The 26,981-nt window shown below is 45.5% G+C and overlaps 1 protein-coding gene and 1 non-coding gene across 2 annotated transcripts in view; both read left to right on the forward strand.

Annotated features, from left to right (window-relative positions):
• The window catches only part of LOC107116733 (protein tweety homolog 2-like), an 89,867-nt gene that overhangs the window by 8,553 nt on the left and 54,333 nt on the right, over positions 1 to 26,981 (forward strand). The gene's annotated exons all lie outside the window — the stretch shown is intronic.
• TRNAG-UCC lies at positions 16,587 to 16,659 on the forward strand. Its single transcript has one exon. It is a non-coding gene; the product is annotated as a tRNA-Gly (tRNA).

Raw genomic sequence — 26,981 nt, forward strand, 5'->3', positions numbered from 1 at the left:
CCCTACACACCGGCCTCTGGCTCTCTGCTCTAGCCTCTATCTCTGGCCCAAGAGAGCAGGGAAACTTCCATTCATTCCCCAGTCCAGCCGATTGTGGAGTGGCTGAATTTCTGCTGCCTCCCAGGGTTCCCCCATGTCTGTGGCTTGTGGCCTGGTCAGCACAGGCTGCAGGAGCCTTTCCTAAACTCCTGTAGGATGAAGACTGTCTCCTCCCTGTATGGGCTTCAGTCTCTATTGATGCTGCCCTGCCCCTTAGGACTGTCCCTCTTTTCCCACTCTTTTTGGCCTTTGGGCAGCTGGGAATTGTAGTCCAGCAGATGAGGAAGCCCCATTCAACCCAGTGAGTGATATCCCTACAGGCCCCTCTCTGGAACTACAGCTCAAATTAAACCTTATGGCAGAACATTTTAAACAAATACAGGTAACTGCCATTTTTTACACCTACCAACAGCCACTTAAGGAAAAGTTACTCCCACACAGGAGGAAAGCAGGAGAAGCATCTTCGTCAAGACAGAAAGCTGTTTGCAAGTAATTCTGACAGGGCAGAGTGACTGAAGGGGGAGTGGGCGGGGAAGAGGAGCAGACCCAACACCTGGCCAGTGGCATGCGAGTACTCTTGAGTGGCGGCTGATGGGCCAATGGCCGAGGGAGAGCATTTTACAGCCAATGGGAGCGCATGGAATGTTGCCACTTTAAAACAGCATTATTATATAGAAAGATGGCTGCTGAACTACTAAATTGTCTAAAGCAAGGAGCTTCACACAGGTTCCCTGCTATCCTTTTATCCTGCAGAACTGGATTGATCTGAAGAGGTTGTGTATACTGATCATCATGATCCTTCAAAAGCTGCTTTGAAGCTAGGGTTCCCAAATCCCCCCGGGGGGTGGAATTCCCCCCGGTTTCGAGCCCCGATTCCCGCTCCTGCGGAATCGGGGCCCGGGGGAACCCCCACCCCCGTGTGTGCGTCACCCAGAAGTGACGTCGCACGCTGGGGGCGGGGCGACGCCATTTGAGGGGAAAACAAAGAGTTTCCCCCTCAAATGGTGTGGCCCCGCCCAGCGTGTGACGTCACTTCCGGGTGACGCTCCGGAAGCGTGCACGCGCTTTGCGCGCGCGCGCACACACATCCCCGGCCGGCTCCCGGAGCAACTGGAAGCTCCCCTGCCGATAAGTTTTTTATATTTGGCAACCCTATTTGAAGCTTAGAATCCTCCTGGGTAGCATTCAATGTGGAGAAAGGGTCTGCAGCTGAAGAAGGAACTTGGCACCTGCCCCCACTGCTTGCGGACACACACACGGAAGCTCCTTGGGTCTGAGCCCTGATGTCTTGAGTGCTAGGCTGTGATGGATACAACTGTGGTTCTACAGCTTCAGAACATATACCAGCACTGGGGACGAGTTGGCAGTTGTGATCTACTTACTAAAATTTACGGATGTGGTTTTTGTGGCAGGTTCTGCCTATCTAAAATTGGCTTCTTTGGGCCTTAAAGGAAATAGAATCAAATATACTCCAAGTAACTCAGCAGAATACTGCAAACCTCTTGTCTTGGGACAGGTGAGTGCCAGCTGTGGCTTAATTTAAAATTTGGTTCCAAGATATGACTGCAAGACACTGTGGCCAAACTGCTTGCAAGTCCCAACATGGTCTTTGTTTGTGGGTCAGGAGAAGAACAACAAAACAAGCACTTCCTCTTCTCCTGTGGATTTTTAATTGAGCCTTCTGTATTTTATATGATCTCCCCATTGACTATTCAAATGTGAGATACTGGCAGAGTTAAAGCAGGAAAAGTCAGTTTGTTTCAGAATGCTATTATAGCCAGCCTCCTTATTACCCTTGCAAGTCTTTTATGAATCTGTTTTTCTTGTATAGTGGTACGGTAGGTGGGAAGAATAAATCTATTCCAGTATTATAATCTGAGAACGTCAACTTAAACATTCAATATTTCAAGATAGGCAGACATGGTGCAGTCTGGGTTTAAACTTTCACCGGGTTCCTGGTCATGTGTGCTCTTAGGAATTTAACGTGGGCACCTAGGAATTTAATTTTCCCTCCAGCACGAGTGAGACTTATTGGATATCCCTACTTGGGGCAGTTTTTTGTGGTTGCCTTTAACAACCCCTGTGCAACTTTTTCAAAAGCTTTGGTTTTATCTAGATGTTTAATCCAAGAAGAGCTGCCAGGAAAGATTGTGTGGTATCACAGGCTGCTTCCGTACAGAGATAATTTTCTGTCGATCTCTCACTGATGCTGCAACTACAGAGGAGCATCCACACAGCAGGTTTTCATGCACTTTCCTTGCATTAGTCCCCCCCGTAGCAACCATTTCTTCCCCCTCCACTGGAAGAATTTTAAAACAAAATCAGGAATGGCTACAAGTTCAGCATTGTAACAAAATATTGCAACAATGTATTAGCTCCCAGATTTCATTCCTAAAAAGTTTCTAGCCTCTCCTGTTGCAGAGTTATAAAGGGAAACATGCAGCTTGCATCTTTCCCCTTATACCTCTGCAACATAAACAGCTAGAGATTACATACCGTCCATTAAAAAATGAAAGCTAGGTCTTAGTGCACTATTGCAATACATCATTATAATATTACTAGAAATAAGGCCGTTGTGGAAATAAATACAACGGGATCTAGAAAGAGGCTCTGGGAGAGTGCTCTGGCTTTGGGCAAACAGTGTCAGTCTGCTTTTAAAACATGAACCTGGGACCTGCACACCACCAGAATACAGCAGGTTCCATATGCAACTGACATTCCAACTGCCTTGCGGGGGGGGGGAGTTTGAGGTGTGGAATGGACTGAAGTCCAATCAGCTTCCATATTCAAAAGACCAGGTTGTCACAGCAGTTGTGGTGTGGGCAAGACCCGGGCTTTGCCTTCTGATTGGTGGCGATATATGCTGAGGAGCAGTGCCATCAGCCATACACTAAGGGAGTGCATTTTAGAATTAGAACTTTGGCACCCACTATTCAATTATATATAAGGAGAGATTACTAGAATCCCATCGCTAAAACTCCCCCCCCCCCCCCCCCCCCGGCAAGGCCTGCAGGGTGTGTAGAGGCAGATGTGACGACTAAGGCAAGGAAAACTGTGCTGATGTGGATAGAACCTGCAAAAATGTATACCTTTCCTGTCATCTACATGCCATTCAATGGTTCTTTGACTGAAATCTTTTCCTAAAAGACCAGACCAAACCAAGTTTGGGAACAATTACAACAAAGCGGGGGTGGAGTGGGGACAACACAAAGAAGCAGGACAACGTCACGTGGATGTTCCTGTAAACAGCACTGTTGTAAGGAAGCCAAGACAAGAAAACATCCATAGTCTGCCCATATTCTGTCGGAGAACCTGATCAAATGAGGAAAGTGGAAAATTAACTCTGCCTGGGAGATGGAGACCATGAAACAGTCCACAGGGAATGTGGATAGCCATTACATTTGAGGGGTAATGTTAATCATTTGTGGCATAACACACAGGCAGCAATCCTAAGGGCACTGTTCTGGCAGTAAGCCCCACTGGATAATATGAGTCTTCTTTCTGAGTAAACCAGCTTAGGCTTGCTCTCATAGGCATCTTTGGTCCAGATATTCCAGTTCTGGGAAAGCATTAAGAACTGACAAAGAACTAGACTTCCTATAGCAGTGGTCTTTAGAGTATGGACTATGATGAGGCAGTATAGAAATCTCTTATATAAATATGGGTTGTGTGAGTTACAGACCCCCACATGCTGAGCCACAGCCCCTTATACAACTGCCATTTCCACCCCCCACCCCCAGCTTTACAGAAGGACCTGCTGCTGATGCAGGCTGTAACGAAATGGCTGCCAGTTGGGTAGTCCTCTGGAGGGGGGAGGTGCTCCATAGGGAACAATGGACCTCCCTGCCTACTTTTCCCAGAAGCTTTAGGGAAAAAGTGTGGGAAAGCATGGACCCACCCCAGGGGTGGAGCCAGGCAGATAAAGGCTTTGGCCCCTCAGGGGAGTTTTTTAGTCTTGACCTTTGGCTCAGCTTGGACGGCAGCTTCAAGGGAGCATACAGGTGGGACTCCTGCTACTCCACACTCCGTGGGTAATCCAGGCCGCTATAAATTGTGGTGGAGAGCCAAGGAGAGTAGCTGTACTGGTGACCAGTCCTAAGGAGGGCTGGAGTTTCTCTCCACAACAACAAGGACGGGGAAAGCAAATCCCATCCTGAGGCCGCAACCTACAGAGGTAGAGAGGGTGTGTGTAGGGACAGAGGAATTGCGGTTTACTCCTGTTTATTTTCTGTGCCCGGTTGTGTTAATTTTTGTGCCTAACTTGTATAGAGTTCAAATAAACCTTTTTGAGTTATAAGACCTGGAAGTGCCTTGACCACTTAGTCCTCCACGCTTAGCACGTTACCAGAGGCAAAGGGAGGCCAGGTAACCCAAACGGGCCCAAATCAGAGTGGTTGCCAACTCTCCAGGGGGCACCCAAAGATCGAGGTACCCACTTTCCCAGGTTGGGGGATCAGCCAGAGGGGTCTCACTGTCCCTCTAGGAAGGCGGTGTGAATACAGTGAGTGGTGGTAGCGAATAAGGAAGGAAAATAGCCCCACCAGGCAGGGTGGGCAGGCGAAAACAAGGGCTTGCATGCCAGAGAACAGCTATTTAGTCTCTCAGGGCTGAGGGCAGGTTCCCTTTTAGTCACACAGGACTTAACAAATTTCATTTGGCTTTACAAGCCACCAAAAAGAATTGGGAGCCAGACTTATTTTTCAGTTTTCAGGAGTTTAATTCCCATTAGCCCTTTTGGATAGCACTGTCATGTTGGCGGCCCTGGGAGAATGGCCTAGAAATGGTGGCCCAGAGTCCACCGGAAACCCAGAACTCACAGTGTGCCCACAATGCTCACAGCCCCTTGCCAAGGCTGAAACACACAGGTGCAGACAGAGCACACACAGCACCCGTGGTGTATTATTCTACCCTGCATTGACACAGGGGTGCACAGCACACCCAGTGGCTGGGGTGTAATATTCTACTCTGCATATAGACAAGTGCAGAGCACACTCACTACCTGAGGTGTATTATCAACAGACAGGTGCATCTCCTGGGGTGTATTATTCTACTTACAACAGACAACATAGATGTGGTGGCTCGAAGCCCTGAGACCACCTGAGACCCAACCACAGGAAACCTCACCTGCCCTGGACATGGAAAGGATTGACAGACTGGTAGCTCTTTCACGATTCTGTGGGGTGTGTGTGCATGGCTGTTCAGCCACCCGAGCTGAGCAATAGCAGGTCTGTGATGCCCTTAGATGTTCAGTGGTGCACACATGCTACATTGACTGGCTCAGTGTGTATCACAACGCTCAAAGCCCCCCCCCCATCTGAAATAGCTAGTATTTGAAAGACAGACTGAAAGGCAGACATCCCCACACATTCAATAGGGGCTCCCCAAAATACCCCCATGGCAGCTGGGAGGGTATAATAAATGTGGGTACTCAGCCAAGGAACCCACCAGCTAAGGCTTAAACACACAGGTGCAGAGCACACTCACTGGCTTCCAGTGGAGTACCAGGTCCTCCCAGCCCTCCCCCCCCCCGGGCTGAAACACACAGGTGCTGCAGAGCACACCCATCAGTGAGGGTTTTGAAGGGGCCCCCCCAAAGTTAGCCCACGGCAGCTTGTTAGACACCCCAGCTGGACACCACAAGGAAGGGAAGCATGCCCACAAGGCCCACAGGCCCCCTCAGGCCCAAACATATAGTTCCTCTGGTCAAAGCCCAGCCCTTGGTGAAATTTCTGGTTCTTCAACATTAGCAGAACACATTGTGCAGATAAGAGATCACCTATTGTGAATTGTGATTGTGAATTGTACAAATGCAACGGAAAGGGGTAGCATACAGGGGCTTGCTTGGTCTGTTGAGGTAGATGTTCCATGAGATGTTGGCTCATGAGGTTGGTGTTTTGTTAAGAGGTAGATGTTGGTTCATGAGATAGGTGTTTTGTTATGAGGTAGATGTTGTTTGGGTTGGGTGTGGGGCCAGCCCACCTCCACCTGGTACAGGTGACCATCCTCCCACCCAAGCGCCAAGGGCACAACCTGCATGCCAGATCTCCCCGAGAAGAGGAGGAATGGGGGAACATGGGTGGGCAAGGGGAGGTTGACCTTCAGGAAGACCAACTCACCCACCCTGGCCAGGTCCAGGCAGAAGCGGTGGGGGCTGAGAATGTCTCCTAGGCATGAGAGAACACCCACTTGCTCTGGATGCTGGTGTGAAGGCAGGAGAGGAGATTCACGGCCACACAAGAGAAATCAACCCAAACGATGGCCTTGCATGACCATTATTCGAGGGGGATCAGTGTTGGCAAGCTCAGGGGACTTGGCGAGGTACTCCCTCACCATTACCTCTGCCGAATCCTCCGCCATGGCATGCCTGGCCTCCCTGCCACTGCTGCTGAACTCCCACTTTACTGCTGACAACCAGTAGTGGGGCTTCTGCTTGATTGGGCTCTTTGAGGCAAAGGTGCTGGTCTGTAGCTCCTCCTCCTCCTCCTCCTCCCCAGCTTCTTCCCCCTGCTCTTCCCTCTGGCCATGTCTGCTGGCCTGAAATCTCTGTGCTTCTTTGCAGAGCTCATGCTTCCACTCCATGAGATCTGCATACTGGTGGACAATGCTGCCTTTAATCCGTGGGTTGCAGATACAGGGCAGCTTGTACTCCCATTAATTTCAGAGAGGATGCAACCTGGGAGCAATGCCCACCTGCAGTCTCTCTGCCAAGGCCTGGACCTGTGGGAGTACAGCCATCCCCTCAGGGCCCAGCCGTACTGTGGAGGCCAGCACCCAGTCCAGCCCTCTACTCAGAAGGTTGACTTGCCCCAGGCTGGCCGTGTGGGTGCAGAGCAGGTTGGTGGTGTCCTGGAAGGGCTTCAGGATGCACATCATTTGGGAGAGGGTCAGCCAGTCATTGGAGCTGATGCTGATCTCCTCTTTCCCATGCAGGAGGATGGTAATGGAAGAGATGATATCCTGCACTGTGCTCTTCTGCTCCACCAAAAGCGCAATCATGGTGTAGGTGGAGTTCCAGCAAGTAGGTAAGTTCAGGATAAGTTGGTGTTCAGGGTCATTCCCCTTCCGCTGCCTCTCGCATAGCAGATGGGCAGACTTGATGCTGCATGAGAAGTGGGCAATCAGGTGCCGACAGGTCCCAAGCAAGGGCTGCATTTCGAGAGTGGCAGCATCCCCAGCCCCAGAGCATCCTTCACCACCAGGTGAAGCGTGTGCACCAGGCAGATGATGGCACCTTGAGGTGCTCAGCCTTCACCGCTGCCAGCATGTTGGTGCTGGCATCCGTGACCATGTAGCCACAGACAATGTTGCTGCTGCCGACCTACTCCTTCAGGCTTCTCTGTATTGTGGCAGCAATGTGTCTGTTGGTGTTTCCAGGGCTGTAGAATTCCTTGTTGCCTTGGAGTTTTGGAAACAGTTTAAGTGGCACCAGTCTTTCTGGAAAATGTATCTGTACACAAACCGCTACAAACAGCACTAAAAGTTCATGAAAATTCATGGTGGCAGAGCTACTACAAACTTCACAAACCACAAACCGGCCAAAATTCATCACAAACTTTAGTTTGTGAGCAGGTTCGTGCCCATCCCTATCCTAGACACTGCAATGAAATTTCTAGGCACCCTGGAGCCTGAGTTTCATCTAGCCTTGTTTTAGCATGCCTTCAAGAGAACAAGGGCACCATGCCTACTTCTTCTTTGCAGGTATGCTGAGAAGAATAGCAGGATGGTGAGTTGAGGTCACACAGGCAGGGGCAGAGAGCCCCTTACCCCTGGAAAACTCTCTCCTTCTCTCTACCACTTAACCCAATTGGTCATGTCTCCAATATGCTGCACACATGCTTTGTCATGGAGAGAGAGGGGCCAAGGGGAGAAGGGATTTTTAGGAGGAAGGGGTCTATGTTGGCTTGTTTCTCAGTATCGCACCTTTCCTGCGGCTGAGCTTGTGTTCCTTGTCCCTGGGTTTCTTAGTCTCTTTACTCTTTTCCTCCACTTACCCCACTTGTGTCAGTCTCAATAAATTATTCCTTAATTTTGCTATAAATTTACTTTGAAGTTTGCTGTGTGGTTAAAGAAATTGAGGTGCCCTCATCAGTTCTTTAGAGGAAATTTCCTGTTTCAGCTCTTCTCAGTCGTAGAGTATGACTTCCAGGTAGTAAGAGCCAGTCATTTGCATTAAGGGCCAGGCTACTCAGATCTCGTAGTGCCTGAGGTCAAATGATACGATGACTGGGAGAGGAAAAGTATAAACCTCCATGTGCTGGATTTGGGAGAACCCCATGTAAATGCTGTGAAAGGGTGATACCATGTTGCATCCCACTGTAAATGACTGCTTCTTACAGGATGACTTGTGTCTGTGTGGGCTGAAATTTGTATGAGGCTGTACGACTGATTTGCCTCCCGAGAAGCCATTTATAAGATACCCTTTGTGTATTCAATGCTGCTTCTAATGGCTGCTTAAGGTATTGGCAAGCTGAAAGTGCCAATCCTAATGTCTCCACTGAGCTGTTTTCATGATGCCTTTGTGGGAAGACTGCCATTCACTCCTACAGCTCTGTTTGCAGATGGAAGGGCTGGTGTTTTTCTTGTTTTAAAAAGTTATCCTTAATCTATATTTGTGTGCATGTACAAACACACTTTAAGCTGTTTCTTGAATTCAGAGGAATGCAAGGTAGTCCAAGTAGTATCCTGCCTTGTATCAATATCTGGATCTGCCTCTCTCTCCCTCTCTCTTTCTCCCACTCTTTCTGTGCGTGGTAGCAATATTTGATCTGAGAAACCAAAACATAAATAAAAGAAGCCTGCGTGAAGGCCTTTCCCAGAGCAAATAATGAAGGTCTGCCAAATTAAAACTTGGCTTCTGTTGCACTCCAGTGCAGCAGATGTACTGAAATGCCTGGCAATCAAGGCACAAAGACTTTGCAAATGTAGCAGTGCTTACCCACTTAACCCGACAATACTACTTCTTTCCCTTGGCTCCTGTACACAGTACGGTTGTAGTGAAGTGAAGGAGGAGCTGGTTTTTAATTTACCTTTTATCCAAAAAACCCATGTGTGTTTGCAGATCAATTTGTCTTCATAGTCACCCAACACTTGCATGAGATTTTTCATATCCCTTTTCATGTGTTGTCATTGGGATGTGAACTCTGTTTCATTTTACCTGTTGAAAGCAGATACATTTTTAAATACATTGGCAGTTTTCTAAGGTGGCCAGATAGGAGTTCTGTTTCATTTATTGTAAATTTTTATCCCACCCTTCCTCCAAGAAGCTCAGGATGGCACACCTAGTTTCCCATCCCACACCATTCTATTCTCATAAGAACCCTAAGAGGTAGGCTAGGCTGAGAGGAAATGACTGGTCCAAATCACTCAGGCAACTTCATGGAAGAGTGTGAATTCGAACCCAGGTCTCCTTTGGTGTGCTCTGGCTCTCAAGCCACTACACCATACTCACTTTCTGTGGCCCTGTCCTTAGTGTTTGCTAGAGCATGCAGTTTATGAATTGAGATGCTTGGAAACCCAGATGCAGCCACATGGCTGAAGGATGCTTTAATAATTCACTGATGCCAGCTTCTTAAAAATGCTTCTGATGGCAGGCTTTAGAGTTTTCTAGCACCAACCACCACATCGCATGAAGTCAGCTGCATTGTAATTAAATGAAAATTGTATCAATCCCCTGGTTCTGAAATGCCTGCATTTTTCAGTTATCACCTGAAAATAGCTTAGAGTCTTTGCCATCAGTAGTTTTAGACGGGACAGATTTTCTATTAACAGAAGGTCAGTGTGTGAGCCTGCAATAGACAGTCTTATTTTTGTAGGTTGTTGTTAGACTCTGTAGCAGAAACATAGCTGCTGATGAGATCTGGGGCGGGGGGGGGGGGGCAATGTTATAACCGCATTGAAAGGACGGAAGCACTTGTACAATCTAGGGTTGTATTGTGCTTCCTGTTTGACATCTCTGTTTAGCTGCAGGAAGGAAAGCTTCTGATCATTGAGTACAAGACCTGGACACTTGTGCAGAGGTATGGTGTCACACCACTCCAAGTGAATCCTAACACAAGATTAGGATCATTATCTGTCATGACTTGAAATTTACCAGAATCATGGCACACACTTTGTACTAAGTGTAGTTTAGTCTGAATGATGAAAATTTAAACTCTGACAAATTGTAAGTTTCCAGATGCTGTGGCTGTGGAGATGCTTTGGAAAGGTTAAAGAAAATGAAACTGTGTGGGGCCATGCCCTTGGGGACACGGGACATGCAGGTTTTGCCATCTTCCATCCTGTATAACCGAGTCCACATCCTTAAACGTCTGTTGCTTTCCAGTTCTCCAATAGCATTTTTTTCCTGTGGGTCATGCCAAGCCCTGTGAAAAACTTCATACTATAAGTAGGAATAGAAAAAATGTTAAGCTTTGTAGACATCAATATCAGTTTTTAAGCAGCATGTAAATTCTGGGGTTAAGACACTTGAGCTGCAGATCAGAAGGTCTGTAGTTCTACAGTTTGAGACCCGAGTGTGCCACGTGATGGAGTGAGCTCCCGTCTCTGGCCCCAGCTCCTGCCAACCTAGAGGTTCGAAAGCAAGAAATTGCAAGTAGATAAATGGGTACCACTTCGGTGGGAAGGTAACAGCATTTTGTGCGCCTCAGTGTTTAGTCATGCCAGCCACATGACCACGGAGAAGTCTTCGGACAGCACTGGCTCATTGGCTTGGAAACTGAGATGAGCACCGCATCCTAGAGTCAGATTCTACTGGCTTTCGAGCAAGGGAAACCTTTACCTTTACTTAAATTCTGGGAAATTCAGCATTCAAATGCTTAATATATGACAAACATTACATTTCAAAACAATGCATATTTGGCTGCCTTCCTAATTCATTCATTTTGTTCCAAGTACACAGTTCTGTTGACCTTGTGAACTTGGGGCACAGACCCCGTTTGTAGTTTTTGGTGCCCCTAATCTACTTTACCATTATGCTGCAAGTTTATGTGTTCATAAGGCAACTAGCTCCATTGTCTCTTTTCCAATTGACAGTCTGATTTCAGTGTTAGAGCTGTTCAGATATAGCTTCCCCTTTCCCCTTCGATAGTCACTCGTGTCAGATGAGAGCCACAGAAAATAAAATGTTTTTTAAAGTAGTTTTTAATTTTTTAAAAAGCAGTAATACTCTATTTTTCATCACTGTCCACAGTAGCTTGGAGCTTTTAAATGGTAAAAAAAACTAATGAAGCCAGGAAGGAGGTGAGTAACTTCAGGAGAAAATCAGGGGATCTTGGCTTTTTCTTGCATTATTAGGGTAGGTAGCAAATTTATGTGGCTTTAGGTCTTTGTGGGCTGTTGGGTGACTGCTCCAAGGACATCAGTGGTCAAAGAGGCTTACCTTTAGCAAGGCCACAAGGCTTTGTTCCTCCTCCTTGAATGCAGATTGTGGTTCCTATGGAGAGTTGAAATGGTGTTGTGTCTTTGGTTGGCAGCTCCCTGTGGGGCGCCGTGCCAGGATGAAACTGAGCCGCTATTTATCAGCCATTCAATACATATAGCTGGCAATTGGGGAAGGAAGTGGATGAAATGATCCCCTCTCCTGGTCTCCCTGTCCCCTTGTGAAATTCTGCTGTGAGCTGAGGGCTGGAAATGATCCAAGAGGGAACAGACAGGGCACACTGCTTGCTGTTGCCTCTTACAAACCTGGCACTTCTTGGAAAGATTTGTGCCAGTCGGGAAGCTGTCTGTGGAATATGGCACAGCTGCCTGCTCTGGGGAATTCCTGATGTTTATCCTTCATTCCCAAGGGCACTCAGTGGTGCTTGAGAGATATGTGCTGAATGCTTTTCCTTGCAGGCTGTGGGGCTGTTGCCAATTAAAAGCACTAATTCATGCGACTGCAGCATCTTCTTCTTGCTGTTCTTACTGTGGCAGGCTACAATAGGCTGTCAGGCAATGTTGTCTGCGTGATGTGGCCTGGTGAATTCAGGGGCATTGTTTCTTCCTCCCATCCCCCAGCACTGCATATTTAAATTCTTTGAAGTGGCTGAGCAGTCATAACCCTACAGCCTTCTAAAGAGAATTCTCACTGCTAATACCTCTCTAGTCTTATCCCAGTGAAAGATTTCCCAACTCTCAGAGAAAGGGAGATTGATTATTTTTAACTAAACTGCATGGAAATTTAGCATTGCATATTAACTTGCACTTGAGGAAGGGGTGGCTGCTATATCTTACATGAAGGTCCAGATGTAACGAGTAACTGAGTTCTTGTGCCATTTTTAATTAAGAGAAGCTGCTTTGGGTTGATTTGGAGTGGGAAAAGGGTGCTATGCATATGTGCACAAACACTTCCCTTGTTTGCCATTTGTCCTCTCCAAATTGCACCAGCTCATTCCTTTCTCCCATGTATGGATACCAGTTTGTATCTCTGAGGGCATCCATGTGTTTGAAGACCCAGTGGGAGGGGAATAGCTTGTGGGCAGTGTTCCCTCTAAGCTGAGTTAGTGTCAGCTAGCTCACAGTTTTTTAGCCCTTGGCTCACACATTTTTGTCTTAGCTCAGGAAGGCTGGCTCCAGAGCAAACTAACTTATGCAGTAGCCAAATCACCTGCTCACAGCTTTTAATGCCAGTAGCTCACAAAGCAGAATTTTTGTTCAGAAGACTCCACAGCTTAGAGGGAGCATTGCTTGTGGGGTCTGAATTGGATCAGGGAGGTAGCACTCAGGGAATGGTCTTGGGTATTCTTCCACCTGCCATTTTCTCAACTCCAAGTCCCTTCTGTCCAGAAGCTGCTTTGCTTAATGATAGTGAATTAATAATACTATATAATTATTGTCAGGACTCTTTAAAACACACACACACACACACATTTCCTCTCCTTCTTCCCCGTTCTTTTCTGTAGTGTGTATTTACTTGAGCTGAACTGGAAAATATCCCAAACAGGAAACTGAGAAATTTGGTGGGCCGAAAAAGCCAGCTGGGCTCCAGTCCTACAGCCATGTGATGGTTTGAGGCTTGAGTGGGGCTAGGCCTGTCCTGAGGTGCAAGAGTCACTGATGGTGAGATATGAATAGCCACTTTTAAAGATCAGACTTTTCAGGGCTGGCTGCTCTATGCTTCTTGTAACTCACATACCAGCCCCTGTTTATAGCATGTGCTTCCTTTGCATGGATCATTCCCAGATGCTGCTCTTTTCCTGCAGATGTGAGCTTGTTTCCAGTACCAAGAAGATAAAGATCTGTGTATTGATGTGGAATAAATCACTGGCCTTCAGTTACAGTGTCTGTCTGTTTGTTAGAGAAGGAGAGTAGCTATTCTGAGCCTGAGTGAACATTTCCAATGTTTGGCCCCTTGCCAGATCATTAAAGTATATCTTATTTTGTGAAACTTTACTTCACCCTGTTTTTTCAAAGCCTATTTTTAGAAACTTTCTTTTAATGCCTGTTTTTTATTCTGAATTAAATAATCGGAAGTGTTTGAATAGTCATCTCCCATCAGCTGTTCTTAACCTTTTTTGAGTCCCAGAAAATCTGATAAAAGCTATGGATCTCCTTCTCAGAAAAGTGCACATAAACACATACACACAAAATTTTGCATACAATTTATTTTAATTAATGTCCACTTCCTGGACAAAAATGAAATTAATTCAAATTGTGCAAATAAAACAAAAAAAATAAACTTTTAATTCTGCTCAGCAGTATATTTCAGAAGGTTGCTGTTATGCTTGAATAAAAAGTTGAAATTATGGAGTGATCTTAGACATGGCATTACACACGTCATCTCTGATATCCAATCGGTTTTGACTTTTCATTTTGATGGGAATCATTGCTGAAAACCCTCTTACGAAGAACATTTGAAAAGACTAAATTTTACCTTAAAATTCAGTGACCTGCTGTAAACAAAGACAGATGTCCATAATCATAATGGGTTGGTATGTTATCTTTTATTCATATCAATGAGAAACTATTCTAGATGTTGTAATGTGGTCGCTATGATGACTGTTATCTGACTGCGCACAGTAGCATCCCATGCCACCCTACACTTTTTTGGAATGAAAGGATTCCTTAACTTAATTTGATATTCCCCGCCCCCCACAAAGGCAATTTTCAAAGTAACAGGGAGGGAACTGAAGCGGGGGGGGGGGGGAGGACACCAGGCTAAGCACTCCTGTCCTAAATGCTCTTTAAGAAATGGGGGGAAATCCTACCCATTTTAGAACTCTTCATTTACTCAGACCTTTTTAAAAAGCTGGATTTAGTGATGTGATCTTGTGACTGCAGCCTCTGATCCAAAGCTCTTGATATCTGCTGAGGGAGCTTTGGCTCCTGCGGCACCCAAATATGCTTTTGTTCTTCTGTCACTTCAAATGAAAGATTTTCATTGCCTTGGAGGGCTCTCTGTTAACAAATACTTGTTTGTTCACCATTAAGGGCTATAGATCTGTGAAAAAATGTCCACCCACCCACCCAATATTCCCTCTAATTTTTCCCCCTACTGAGCAAAGGGATTCACATCCTGAACAGAGTATAACTGCTGTGATCTTAAAATGGACAGTGGGCAGCGCAAGACTGTGTGTGGCTCCAGATTGCTGCTGAGCAGGACTTCCTGTGTTAGTGAGCGGCTGCTCACACACACAAGCTTAGAAGGAGCACTGCCCCCAATGGTGACCTTGTGAGCCCCTTTATGGTACAGTTCCAGTTGACATGCCTCATCATTCAAACTGTCCCCCCTCCCCTTTTCAAGCAATTGTTGTATGGTTCTTAAAAGTCTATATCTCCCTTCACTCCTCTGCCCCAGCACTGTTTTGAACCTGCTGATGGGAGCCTCTGATCTTAGTCCAGCCTGACAAAGCATCCTTCTGTCTTAGTGAGTGGAGACCATGTTTGACAGCAGCTGGGAAAAGGCCTGGAAAAGCTGCTCTGTGCCTGAAGCAATCCTTGTGATTTTTTTAACAGATTCCATGCCATTAAGGGTTAGGTTTGGTCCTCTCTGTCCACAAAACCTGCACTGTGTTTCCTGGCTGTGTTGATGAAAAACAGCCCCACAGTCTCCCTGTGAAGTCAGTGGGACAGATGAAGCTTTGATTCAGGGGAAGTGTGTGGGATACTCCTTTCTTTTCAAAGAACTGCCTTGATGTGTCAGTTAATAAAATCCCCCTCCTTGCAAACCTGGTGAGTTGATGCAATATACATACAAGTGTTTTTGTGGGGTTGGATGGGAGTATAGAATGCTGTTTCTGGGCTAATTTTGATCTTAACTGCTGATAATTTTCAATAATGCTACACAGCATGGTTTTAGGAGCTGAGGAAACACTCAGTGACGTTTAATTCAACACATCATAAAGTTTTAATGGAGAAGTCCAAAATACTGCTGAAATGTGCAACACTGACCATAAAATGGAAATATTATTCTAGCTACACTGGCTTCCATTCTCTGTGCCCAATTCATGTGCTGTTATTAAACTTTACAAGTCCCAAATGGCCTAGGCCCAGGGTGTCTGAACCTGTGAGGGCTGATATTACATGGTGCTTTATGGAACCCTCCAAAACCATCCTTTTAGAATTGATTCTCATGGGCTTATATCTCCACAGCCCCCACTTAGGTTTTCTGCCTGTGGACTTTGCATAGTATTGTCATCCAGCTTGGAGCCTGGCAGGATGAGTCTTCCCTGCATTCAGGCCTTCTCTTCTCTTGTCTTGGGGGAAGCATAAAGGGAAAAGAGCCAGTGCTTTTCTGTTCTGTTGTGGACCCAGCAGGGTAAGATTTTTCCTCTTCCAGTTTCTGTGTTTTCCTGACTGTGGAGGCAGAACTGGGGAGTTTGTGCTTCAGTTGACTCCCGAAGTTCCTTGCATTTTGAATTGAGGCTTCAGCCTACGTTTGGCCAGTTGCAAGGAACAGAAATAAAATGAGAAGCACCATTCATCAGTTCTTGAGTCATGGGCCATGAAACAATCCTGCCCTCTGCTCCAGGAAATAGCTGTTCGCTCTTTAGGAAGCTATTGTTGGCCTTGCCCACAGCACAGCTGTGTTTGTCAGGACTGTGAGAATCATATTGCAAGACTAGGAGCAGTGTGTATCTGCAATGCTTTCCATAAAATGCATATCTGAATTTTGTAGGTGGTGTGGTATCCTAAAGCCAGGTACTTAAATTGCCTGTTTCAGATGTTCATCTGTATGTGCGTGTTTAGGGTGATGCCCAGGGCATACAGTAGTCTTGTGACTCTTTTGATTGATTGGAATTCTGTATGTGGGTCTCTGTGGGTCTCTGTAGAGCAATTACCACTGTTCCAGTGCTTGAGTGGGGCAATGGGGGGTAGGGGAACATGGGAAAGATCTGTGGCTGTCAGTACCTTCCACTGACATGTCACTGAATCCAACCCTCTACTTAATTGCTTAATGTGTAAGTCTAGCATAACAGGCTTCGTTTTTTTAAAAAAAAATTATAGAAGGGAAAAAGAACTTGTTGCAGAACAGATTCTGCTGAGGCTGCCCTTCCCATAGATGACTGCTGTTTTGAGACGGCAGGGAAAGCTTTAGTTTAGTAGCTGAAAAACCAAGAGAAGGGAGCGGGGCTGTGGCTCAGTGGTAGAGCATCTGCTTTCCATGCAGAAGGTCCCAGGTTGAATCCCCTGGCATCTCCAGTGGAAAGGACCAGGTGATGCGAAAAGACCTCTGCATGAGAGAGTTGCTACCAGTCTGAGTAGACAATACTGACCTTGCTGGACCAATGGTCTGATTCAGTATAAAGCAGATTCATGTGTTCATGTGAAGACAGAGTTAGATACTTGCTTTTCTGTTCCAAAAATGAGATTGTTGACCTCACCCTTCATATGCCATCTTCCCCCCCCCCCCCCCCCCCCCGTGCTGAGTATTTCCTCAGCTGGAGACACATGGCTAATGAAGGCTCATTCATTCATTCCATGCCAGGCGCCTGCATGTGTGACTTACTGTGGGCAGTACTGCTTCTGATGAATTAATAAGTACCATTTAAATAGTCTAGGAAAGGAGGCATCGAAGGATGTTAGGTCAGGAGTCTCCTTAGCCATTTTCTTGAGCTGCATTACCCACAGCTTAATGCACGACAGGCCCTCTTAGTAAAGCCCGCTGTGCTGCTGAAGGGCTGGGAAAGAGAAGTTGTCTGTGGCAGGATTTGCCATTGGTCCGCTTGTGCAGTCAGAGCCCACAAAGGCTCTTTGCAATTTGTGTTGCTAGGGAACAGAGCCCAGTGATTGCTTTATTGTTCAAAAAAGTTTATTTACTAAATCATAAGCCTGCTCCAGCTATTGCAGTAAATATTTTTGGGGATGGAGGAATGCCCTTAACAGCTATGTTTACATCCTGTTGTCCCCAATTCACTTTCTTGAAGAAGTGATCATTGTGATCAAGGAACTGAGCTTACTCTGGGTTTTGGTTCCTCCTCTGTCAAACAAGGATAGCAGCCTTGGACAGCCTCATAAAGATGCTCCAGAAGGATGAATATATGCATCACCGTGGTGTCCATAAAGGAGGAAAGGCAAGATAAAAATTATAGTTAGATGTAATGTGAGGCCTTTGAATATTACAGCAGAACTTGTGGAATGAACCAATGGAAAAACAGATCTTGAGTCACTACTGTGGCACTATAAGGGCACCATAGATATGGAGTACAAATCTATGAGGCAGATAAGGCAGGATTTCATCTGATGCAGGAAATCAGAATAAAAGAGAGATTAAGCAATCCCACAATGTTCTTGTGAGGCAGGTACTGTAACTATAGAGCAGAGGAAAGCACTAAACAAAGGCACAGTGGCCAGCTCTCAGTCTTAAGGTATGGTTGCACTGATGTACACTGAACATTTTGGTGTAACATATACTCATGTAGACTTCTGTATAAATGAAGAATGAGGTGCCTCAAACAGAAGTCCTGGGAGTACAGAGGAAGGCCTGATCAAGCTTACAAGGTAATATAGTTGTTGAAATGTCTTTGCAACTTTTACCCCACAGCAAAGCTTCTGTTGTTTCAGCTTCTGCAGTTGCGAACAAAACCCCACATGACCCTCAGAAAATAAATCAGAGCATGCTATTCCCACGGCACACCCGGACATCCATTATTCTATTTTTCTCTCCTCTGTTCCTCAAGGTTTTGTGGGTTAGCAAGAGTTCTGGACATCATGGAGAAAAACAAAGAACCATTAAGGAAAAATAAGATTTAGTCTAAGAAATGTAACACATTTGGGAATACCAGTAGAAACACAAAATAGGATTTTAGTAACTCTGCCTTAGCAATAGAGGTAGTGTCAAGGGTCAAGGCTCTGAAATGTAACTGTAAAGAATCTACAGCTGATCAAAATCACTCTTATACAGCAGAAGTTCAGTCTTTTTCCCAGTAGACAGAGATGATCCCGTGCCGTCTGGCTGGTCTTGGTGAATAAAAGACCTAAGGAACCTGTTAGGTAAACATGTGCTGTTTGTAGGAGGAAGGTTAACTGAACTCCAGTGATATGAGGTCCCAAATTATCAAAGCATCTCTTGCAGCTTTTGAAGTCTTGATTTTAACAATAACATTGTTAATGTGGAGGTTAAACACCGAAGCAGAGAAACAGAGTGAGTGAAGGTTCAATTATCTGTTAGGGACATAAAAGAAAAAAAATAGCCATGTGACTGCAGATCTTGATATGCAAGTCTGTCTGAAGATGCAAACTGCAGTTCAAAAGAGCAGTTGGTGACTTCTGAGGAATAGTGGGACAAGGACAATCTCATTTCTCTCCCCCTCACTGCGGCTTGCAGCTTACCTTACCCATCTGCTTGCTCTGGCCTCCCTAATCATCCACCCACCCGACCCCATGCCCACCCAGTTCTGTTCATTCATACCTGCCCATATGCCCACTTGCCTTTTCAGTCGCACTGCCGTGGCAAGGTCAACCAGTGCACCAGGTCGTCATCCACACCAGGTGACCATCAGTGTCATGTTTTTATGCAGCATTTTGGGTAGCTATAGCAACATAAAATGCTGCACAAACTCCAATGTGTTCCAATGTTTGTGTGGGCCCATATGCCCCTATTACCTTTAGGAGGGGATTGCACCTCAATTTGGTCTTTGTTAAGAAAATATTTTTCTGTAAGCCTGGGCTTTCCCCCTGGTTTGAAGAACCCTTTATTGTAGATGTGACTGGCTCCACTGTGCCTATTTGAATATTAGACATTCTTTAGCTGTAAGGTGTAAGGGCCAGCATGTATATGGTTAAAGTGTCCCAACTATGATCTGGGAGACCCAGGTTCAGCCCTCCACTCTGCCATGGAAGCTCACTGGGTGGGTGACCTTGAGTCAGGTATTCTCTCTCAGCCTAAATTACCTTACAGGGTGGTTGTTGGTGAGGATGAAACTGAGGAGAAGAGAATGATATTGCAAACAGCTTTGGATCCCCAGCAGGGAGATAAGTGGAGTATAAATATCTAAATAAATAAATCCAATAGGGTTGCCAAACCCCTTGGTTTGGCAGGGGTCCCCCACTTTTGGGGGGCTGCTACCCGCCACCAGCCAGCTGGCCACTGGGGGAAGCCCCGCCCCCAAGCCCCAACACCCACCGCCACCCCCTCCCTTCTCTCTTGAGAGAGAGGAGGGAGAGGGGTGGCTGCGGGTCACACGCCCGATCTCCGCTTAGAGATCGGGCGTGCGGAAACCCTGGCTCCCTGCAGTTAAAGGCACGCTGGAAGAGCAGGCGGGCGGGGGGGACGCCCCCCAAAGTCCCCCACTGGGGGTGAAGCTGGCACTTGGCAACCCTAAAATCTAAATAAATAAAAATGATCTCTACATGCATTCAGACATGGGCGAACTGTATTTGGTAATCCCAGTTGTACAGTACAGTCATCTTGGTTTTCAAATCAATAGGAATGTATGGATATTCATATTTTTCATATCTGTTGATACATATCAGTAAGGTCTTGCCTGGTTTAAATAATTAAAAGGCTCAAATACATGTCAGCTTTTGCAGATGCCCTGTAAGAAATGGTTCTCTGCCTGTGCTACTTTCAAGGATGTCTTGAGGCAGCAGTGATTCTTTGACTTGTTATCTCGTGTGTGTGTGTGTGTGTGTGTGTGTGTGGTAGTCATAGTGTCTAGATAGGCCATCTGGGTTTGCTCCTGAGTCTTTTGCTTCTGCTGAATTAAGCAGCTGTCTTCAGCAACTGAGAGTCTTTTCTGTCAGTTACATTTGATGGCTGGCTGCACACCATTCCCAATAGCGATTTGAGGTTTTGCAACATCAAGGATAGACTACTGCAGTGCGATGCCAGCATTAAAGACAGTTCCAAACCTGCAATGCACATAGAGTGCTGCAGGCCTTGAAAGCTAAACAACATCAGTCCTGCTCGGTACTTGGGTTGGAGACCACCAAGGAAGTCTAGGGTTCCTATACAGAGGCAGGGAATGGCAAACCAACTCTAAATGTCTCTTGCCTTGAAAACCTTACGGGGTCGCTGTAAGTCAGTTGTGACTGGACAGCAAAAAAAGAGGTAAGCATAAGAATATACAATGACAGCTGGTGTGATTCAAGGTGCTGGCCTTTACCTTTTAAACCCCTTCATGACATGGAACTCATATCTTAGAGAATGCTACTGAACACATGGATCTTTCTACTGTTAAGTTCCTCACCAAGGGCTCTGCTCCAAGTTCCCCCCGTTTTTAAAGTATGTAAAGTATGTAACTTGAAATTTGATGGTTTTACTGATTTTACTGTTTGTATGGCATTGCCTCTTGTTAGCCGCCCTGAGCCCACAGTGGAAGGGCGGGATAGAAGTCTAATGAATAAATAAATAAATATGTTGAGCATGGAGCTAGCAGAGGGTGGTAGCCAGAGGGATCTCTGTATAAGGAGGCTAATTTTTTAAGCTGCTGTTTGGCTACTGTGGATTTCTTTCTTCTCTTGTTGATACACCATGAGTAAACTTGGAAACAAGGGTACAGATGTATTAAGTAAATAATTTGGTTGTTGTTGTTCAGGTTGCACAGTTGAGTCCGACTCTCTGCGACCCCATGGACCACATCACACCAGGCCCTCCTGTCCTCCGGAGTTTGCTCAATTTCATGTTCATTGCATCAATAACACTGTCTAACCAATCTCATCCTTTGCAGTCCCCTTCTTCTTTTACCTTCAGTCATTGCCAGCATCAGGGTCTTTTCCAGTGAGTGCTCCCTTCTCATTTGGTGGCCAAAGTAATTGAGCTTCAGCTTTAGTATCTGGCCTTCCAGGGAACAGTCAGGGTTGATTTCCTTTAGGATTGACTGATTTGACCTCCTTGCAGTCCACGGGACTCTTAAGAGTCTTCTCCAGCACCATAATTTATTCTTCGGCGCTCGGCCTTCCTTATGGTCCAACTCTCACAGCCACACATTACTACTGGGAATATCATCGCTTTGACTATACTGACTTTTGCTGGCAGGGTGATGTCTCTTTGTTATGCTGACTAGGTTTGTCATAGTTTTTCTCCCAAGGAGCAGGCGTCTTTTAATTTCATGGCTGCAGTCACCATCTGCAGTGATCTTGGATCCCAGGAACGTGAATTCTTTCACTGCTTCCATGATTTCCCCTTCTATTTGCCAAGGAGTGATGGGGCCGGATGCCTTGATCTTAATTTTTTTGATGTTGAGTTTCAAGCCAGCCTTTGCTCTCAAGTTTATCAGTCTGGTTCCTTTCTCATCCCTGGGTGGGTAATGCTTAATCAGAAAGGAAACAGACTCAAGAGTGTAACTGACAACAATATTTTGTTTGTTAAAGCACAACAGAAATGATATATGTACATAAAATGACTAAGCAATGTAAAAACACATCTGAAAACTGGAACAATGAACCTTTTAATGACTAAGAACAATATATCAACAAGACAGATACCAGGAACATTAATACATAGTATATCACACAAATCACAAAGGGGTGAACCTTTGAATGCACTTCAGGCAGACCCACTGAAAACAACAATTAGCACAGTGATGGAAGAAAACAAGCTTTGTTTCCAGATTTTCTTTCAGCCTGTCTAGTTAAAAGCTAAAGCCCTAATGGCAGTCATAGCTATGCATTTTGGTTCTATTGGTGTGAGTTTTATAAACCTGCAGCTTGCACTGCTTTTTGTTGATGCCTCCCTGTAAACCCAAAAGAAAGAGAAATTGGAGAGGGAAAAATAAATTAAAAAGAAGAAAGTAGAGTATAAAAGCCACAGCATTCCTGTGCATGAGAATCTACCTGTGATTTACAAGGTGGGAGGCAGAGGAAGCTCTTGCCAAAAAGGTAATACAGAACTACACATTTTATTATTACTTCCAAATATATTCTATATGCAGCTTGTACACTTACCAAGGTCACGTGAATAACATGCTTATGGCTATCTATAGTGAAACAACAAAATACAGAAAGATCCTTTGTTACACCAAAAGCAGCTGTGGGTCAGGAGAATTTTGAGACATACACCCTGCCACCAATTACTTCTCAGGCCATATTTCTGAGACTGCAGGAAAGACTCTATGTTTGATATTAAAGCAGGCAACCAAAACACTGACTCCCAGAAAAGTAGCCAGGTTCCCCTGGGAGCTTGAACATCCCCCTGAAAATGGCTGTATTATTTGTCTTCCTGGGGAGACATCAAGATCCTGGGAACAATTAATGATTGAAGTTTGCAGGACAATAATCAGCCTTCTAGGACCATGCTGGAATCTGCCTTACAATTCAGGCTTCTCTGGAAACCTAATTGTAAGCAGGAGACAGAGTCATCAGCCATTTCCTGGCCTATGTAAACATACATTAATCAGGTTTGCCACTCAGGTAATCCAATCATTCTGCCCAGATCCATTCCACCTTCCCACTGCCCCACCTGGCACCTATCATTCCTCTCTCCTTCCCTTTGACCATATTTTTCTGCTTTTCCTATTGTCACCTTTAATAGCTAAGATTCTGACCCCCCCCCCCATCGGAGCAAAGATTCTGACCTTCCTCCAGTCACACATCAACCCAAAATTCCTCCAATCACAGGCAGAATCCTGAAATTTGGCCCGATGACATAAAGGATTCAAAATTCCTCCAATCACAGGCAGAATCCTGAAATTTGGCCGATGACATAAAGGATTCAAAATGCCACCAGTGGAATTTGGCCCCAATAATAAATCCCCAAGGAAAAATAGCTTCCACTGGGAATAATCTAATGTGATGGTTGTTGCTAGTCTTGTGAATGCTTGTGTGCTTTTATGTGCTGCTCAGTAATTTCCCAAACTTAGTTTTAATATTGCTGTCGTGGGCCATGCCCAACCTGAGTCCAGTGTGGCTGAAGACTCCTCAGGAGTTGGAGCTACATGCAGCCAGCTCTGAACTAGCTAAAGTTAGTGAATTAGAGATACAGGAGCCTCAAGAGTCATTGACGGCAGCTGATCTTGACCCACCTACCCACCCACAGCTCTGAAGTAACCGGTGGAGCACAGCTGCAGGAAAGTAGCCCACTAGGCTCCCCTTGTTAACTGAACAATGAAGGGAAAAGCTCCAAAAAGACTTAAGGACACACGAACAGAGTCCTTGCCTCTTGGCTTGGCACCAGCTGCTTAATGATAGCAGTTCTGAAAAAGTGCAGGAGTACCTCCAAGCAGATGGCTGTAAATCAGGCTTGTTAAGGAATGCCTAGATAAATCAGACCTGGAGAACTGCAGATTGTGGAAGCAACTGTTCACAACCACAACTCTGGACTCTGCCTGTCACCTGTGGACTGGCCCTCGACTCTGCTTTTTGGACCTGCCTGAACCCTGCTGATCAACGACCTCAGACTGCCTTGACTCTGCTTTCCTGAACAACCCATGAACTTTGACTGCTGCAAAACTGGTATTTGATCTCTGGACTGGACTCTTGACAGTGATCTAGCTCTGTGGCCTAACTCTGTTGCCTTACTCTGCCTGAATTCCAAAACAATTGCTCTCTGTTGGACTGGACTACTGCAATTTGCTCTACATAGGACTACCCTTGAAAACGCTTTAGAGACTGCAGGTGGTCCAGAATGCAGCTTTTGGTTGCTGACTGGAACATCATTGTTGCTGACTGGAACATCATTACTCCAATTCTGCAGCAGCCGCACCGGCTACCAATTAGTCTCTGGATTCAATTCAAGGTGTTGGTGTTAACCTTTAAACCCTTAATGGTCTGGACCCTCATACCTACAGGACTGCCTCTCATTTACTGCCCCTCACACCCCCCTTGGTCATCCTCTGGGGGCCTCTTGCAGGTGCCTCGCCTCAGGATGGCTCGGTTAGCTGTCATGAGGGAAAAGGCCTTCTCAATTGCGGCCCCTAACCTGTGGAATGCATTCTTGGATGACACCCATGCCCTGACAGACTTGTTCTACAGGGCATGCACGGCTGAATTGTTTAAATTGGCCTTTGGAGTATAATCCAGTTGGGTTGTTTTTGTTAGTGGTATGGTGCTAGCCACATATTTTAATAGTTTTAACGTTTTAATGTTAGTATTATATATTCATTATCATTTTTTTGTTGTTTTTAACATTTTAAGTCTCTGTGAGACCCTTTGGGTGAGCTATGTCTAAAAAAAAATCTAAAAACCAATCAATAAGTAGTTGCATGGTGGAGTTGCTGTCTTGCCACAAGAGGAAGTGATGACCCAAGTTGCATCTGCTGTTCTTATAACAGAAGCCCAGCCTATATAACCAGCCAGACTCCCTAAGAATACACACAGCATATGTTTGTAAAATCACAGCATTACTTTGTCCTGTTGGAATGTCAGCTGCTCCAATGTCTTTTTTGCTTCCCAGCTCTAAGTCATGAACAGATTTTCACTCAAAGTTGTCCCCTAATGAAAAGGGTTCTGTGTTTTCTGATGGGATGGATAGATTAAACAGTGAGGCTGCTTTCTAGCAATATGTGACAATCAGTGCTGTATAGTACAAAAGCAGAAACTAAAATGAACTACAAGCTCTGTTTATATTAAGAGGAGCCCACATACTTGCATAAACCATCACTTAAACCGAATAGTCCAGTAAAATTACTTTTGAGTATATTTATGTCACCCAACATCAGAGTTTGCAAAACAGGCTCTATCTTTGGGCGTGCATTACTGTAACCATACATACATAAATGTACTTGTTTCTGTGTGTGTGGGGATTCTCCCTCCCCTGTCTTTGATTCCTATGAACCGGTCTGCCTTCCTAGTCCTGTTCCAACACTGTAAGCACTTTACAGTACTGACTCCTGGCTGACCAGCATCTTAAGAATATGTACTTTGGGTCTGCATTAGAGTTATAGGACCTTTCCAAGTTAGTCACCTAAAGATTAAGTTGATGGCTACAAAATTGCTGGCGATTGTACAACAGATGTTATAAGTAGGGCAGCCAACCTCCAAGTCACTCTTGGAAACCTCCTGGAGTTGCAACTGATCTCTACACTACAGAGATCAATTCTGGAGAAAATGGTTGCTTTGGAGGGTGGACTCTATGGTGGTATACCCTGCTGAGTTTCTTGCCCTCCCCAGGCTCCATCCCCAAATATCCAGGACTTTCCCAACAAAGAGTTGGAAGCCCCAGTTATAAGCCATCCATTACTCAATACTTGTATTGGTGTTGTAAGCCTCCATGTTTTTGTTTATATGAAGAAAGAGGACAGACAACAAACTTCTATGTGTACTGTAGTAAAAATGCAGCTATCTTCATGAGATGTCCTTGGTGCACATGTGTACAGAACATGCAAGTATACTGGTAAATATACTTCACAGTTGTGGGACAGGGTGTGTTTTGCAGGGGGAAATTGCTGGGCAGTATGGTTCCAGTTCTTCCACCAAAGCTTACCCCTGACCGTTTCTGTGTTTATTTTGGAGAGGGGTTGCATAGTTAAGTTCCTGCCTGACATTTTTGTATGGATGAAAGCTAATAAACTGAAGCTTAATCTTGACAAGATGGGGGTGCTACTGGTGGACAGAAGAACTGAGTGAGGAATTGAGGTATGTCTTGTTCTGGATGGGGTTGCACTCCCCCTAAAGGAGCACATGCGTAGCTTGGGGGTGTTCCTGTACGCAGGCTCCCTGTTGGATAAACAGGTGGCAGGGGTTGCCAGTGGTGCCATTCATCTGCTTTGGCTGGGGAGCCAGCCTTTCTTGGGCAGAAAAGATGTTGCCACTGTGATACATTCCCTAGTAACATCTAGATTAGATTGTTGCAATGTGCTCTAAGTGGGGCTGCCCTTGAAGACTGTCCAGAAGCTGCCGTTGGTACAGAATGCTGTGGCCAGAGTGTTGATGGAGTGGGTTCTAGGACCTATATCACTCTAGTCTTGATCCATGTGTAGTGGCTCCCACGTTGGTTCCAGACCCTATTCAGGGTGCTTTAAAGCCCTATAATATATGATTTGGGATCAGCATAAGCGAAGGACCACCTATTTGCATATGAACCTACCTGGCAATTTTGCAGTTACTTTCAGAGCCCCTGTCATCTGAGGTGGCAAAGCAGGAAATGACTCCTCAGTCCCGTATACCAAAACTAGAATTTCCTCCTCAGGGAATTCTGCCACCCGTCACTGTCTTCTGCCAGTAGGTGAAGACTATTTTTGTTTTGTTTGACTTTCCTTCCTGTTTATATTTTAGTTGATGGTATTTGTGTGCATGTTGCTTTTAAAGTTGACTTTAGTGTATTTTTCAAACTGTTCATGCCTTGGAGGCCCTAATTGGGTTGAAAGGCAGGATAGAAATGTTTTTAGTAGTAACAATAAATTTCCCCATAATCCCCCCCCCCAAAAAAAAAAATGTAAGGAGGGAAATGAACTGGGGATGTCTCATTCCTCACTGATCAGAAATGTCCAGGCTGGAAAACATTCTGGTTTTGCATTCACTCACAAAAGAGTAACAATTCTAGTCCGTTAACAAACTTGATTAAGATACAGATGGGTGTAGAATACTTTAATTTTGTACCTCCAAGTCCCTTATTTTGCAGCTTAATTTGTTTAGACTCCCACATA

The sequence above is a fragment of the Gekko japonicus genome, unplaced genomic scaffold, assembly GCF_001447785.1.
Source record: "Gekko japonicus isolate JY-2015 unplaced genomic scaffold, Gekko_japonicus_V1.1 scaffold704, whole genome shotgun sequence".
Lineage (NCBI taxonomy): Eukaryota > Metazoa > Chordata > Lepidosauria > Squamata > Gekkonidae > Gekko > Gekko japonicus.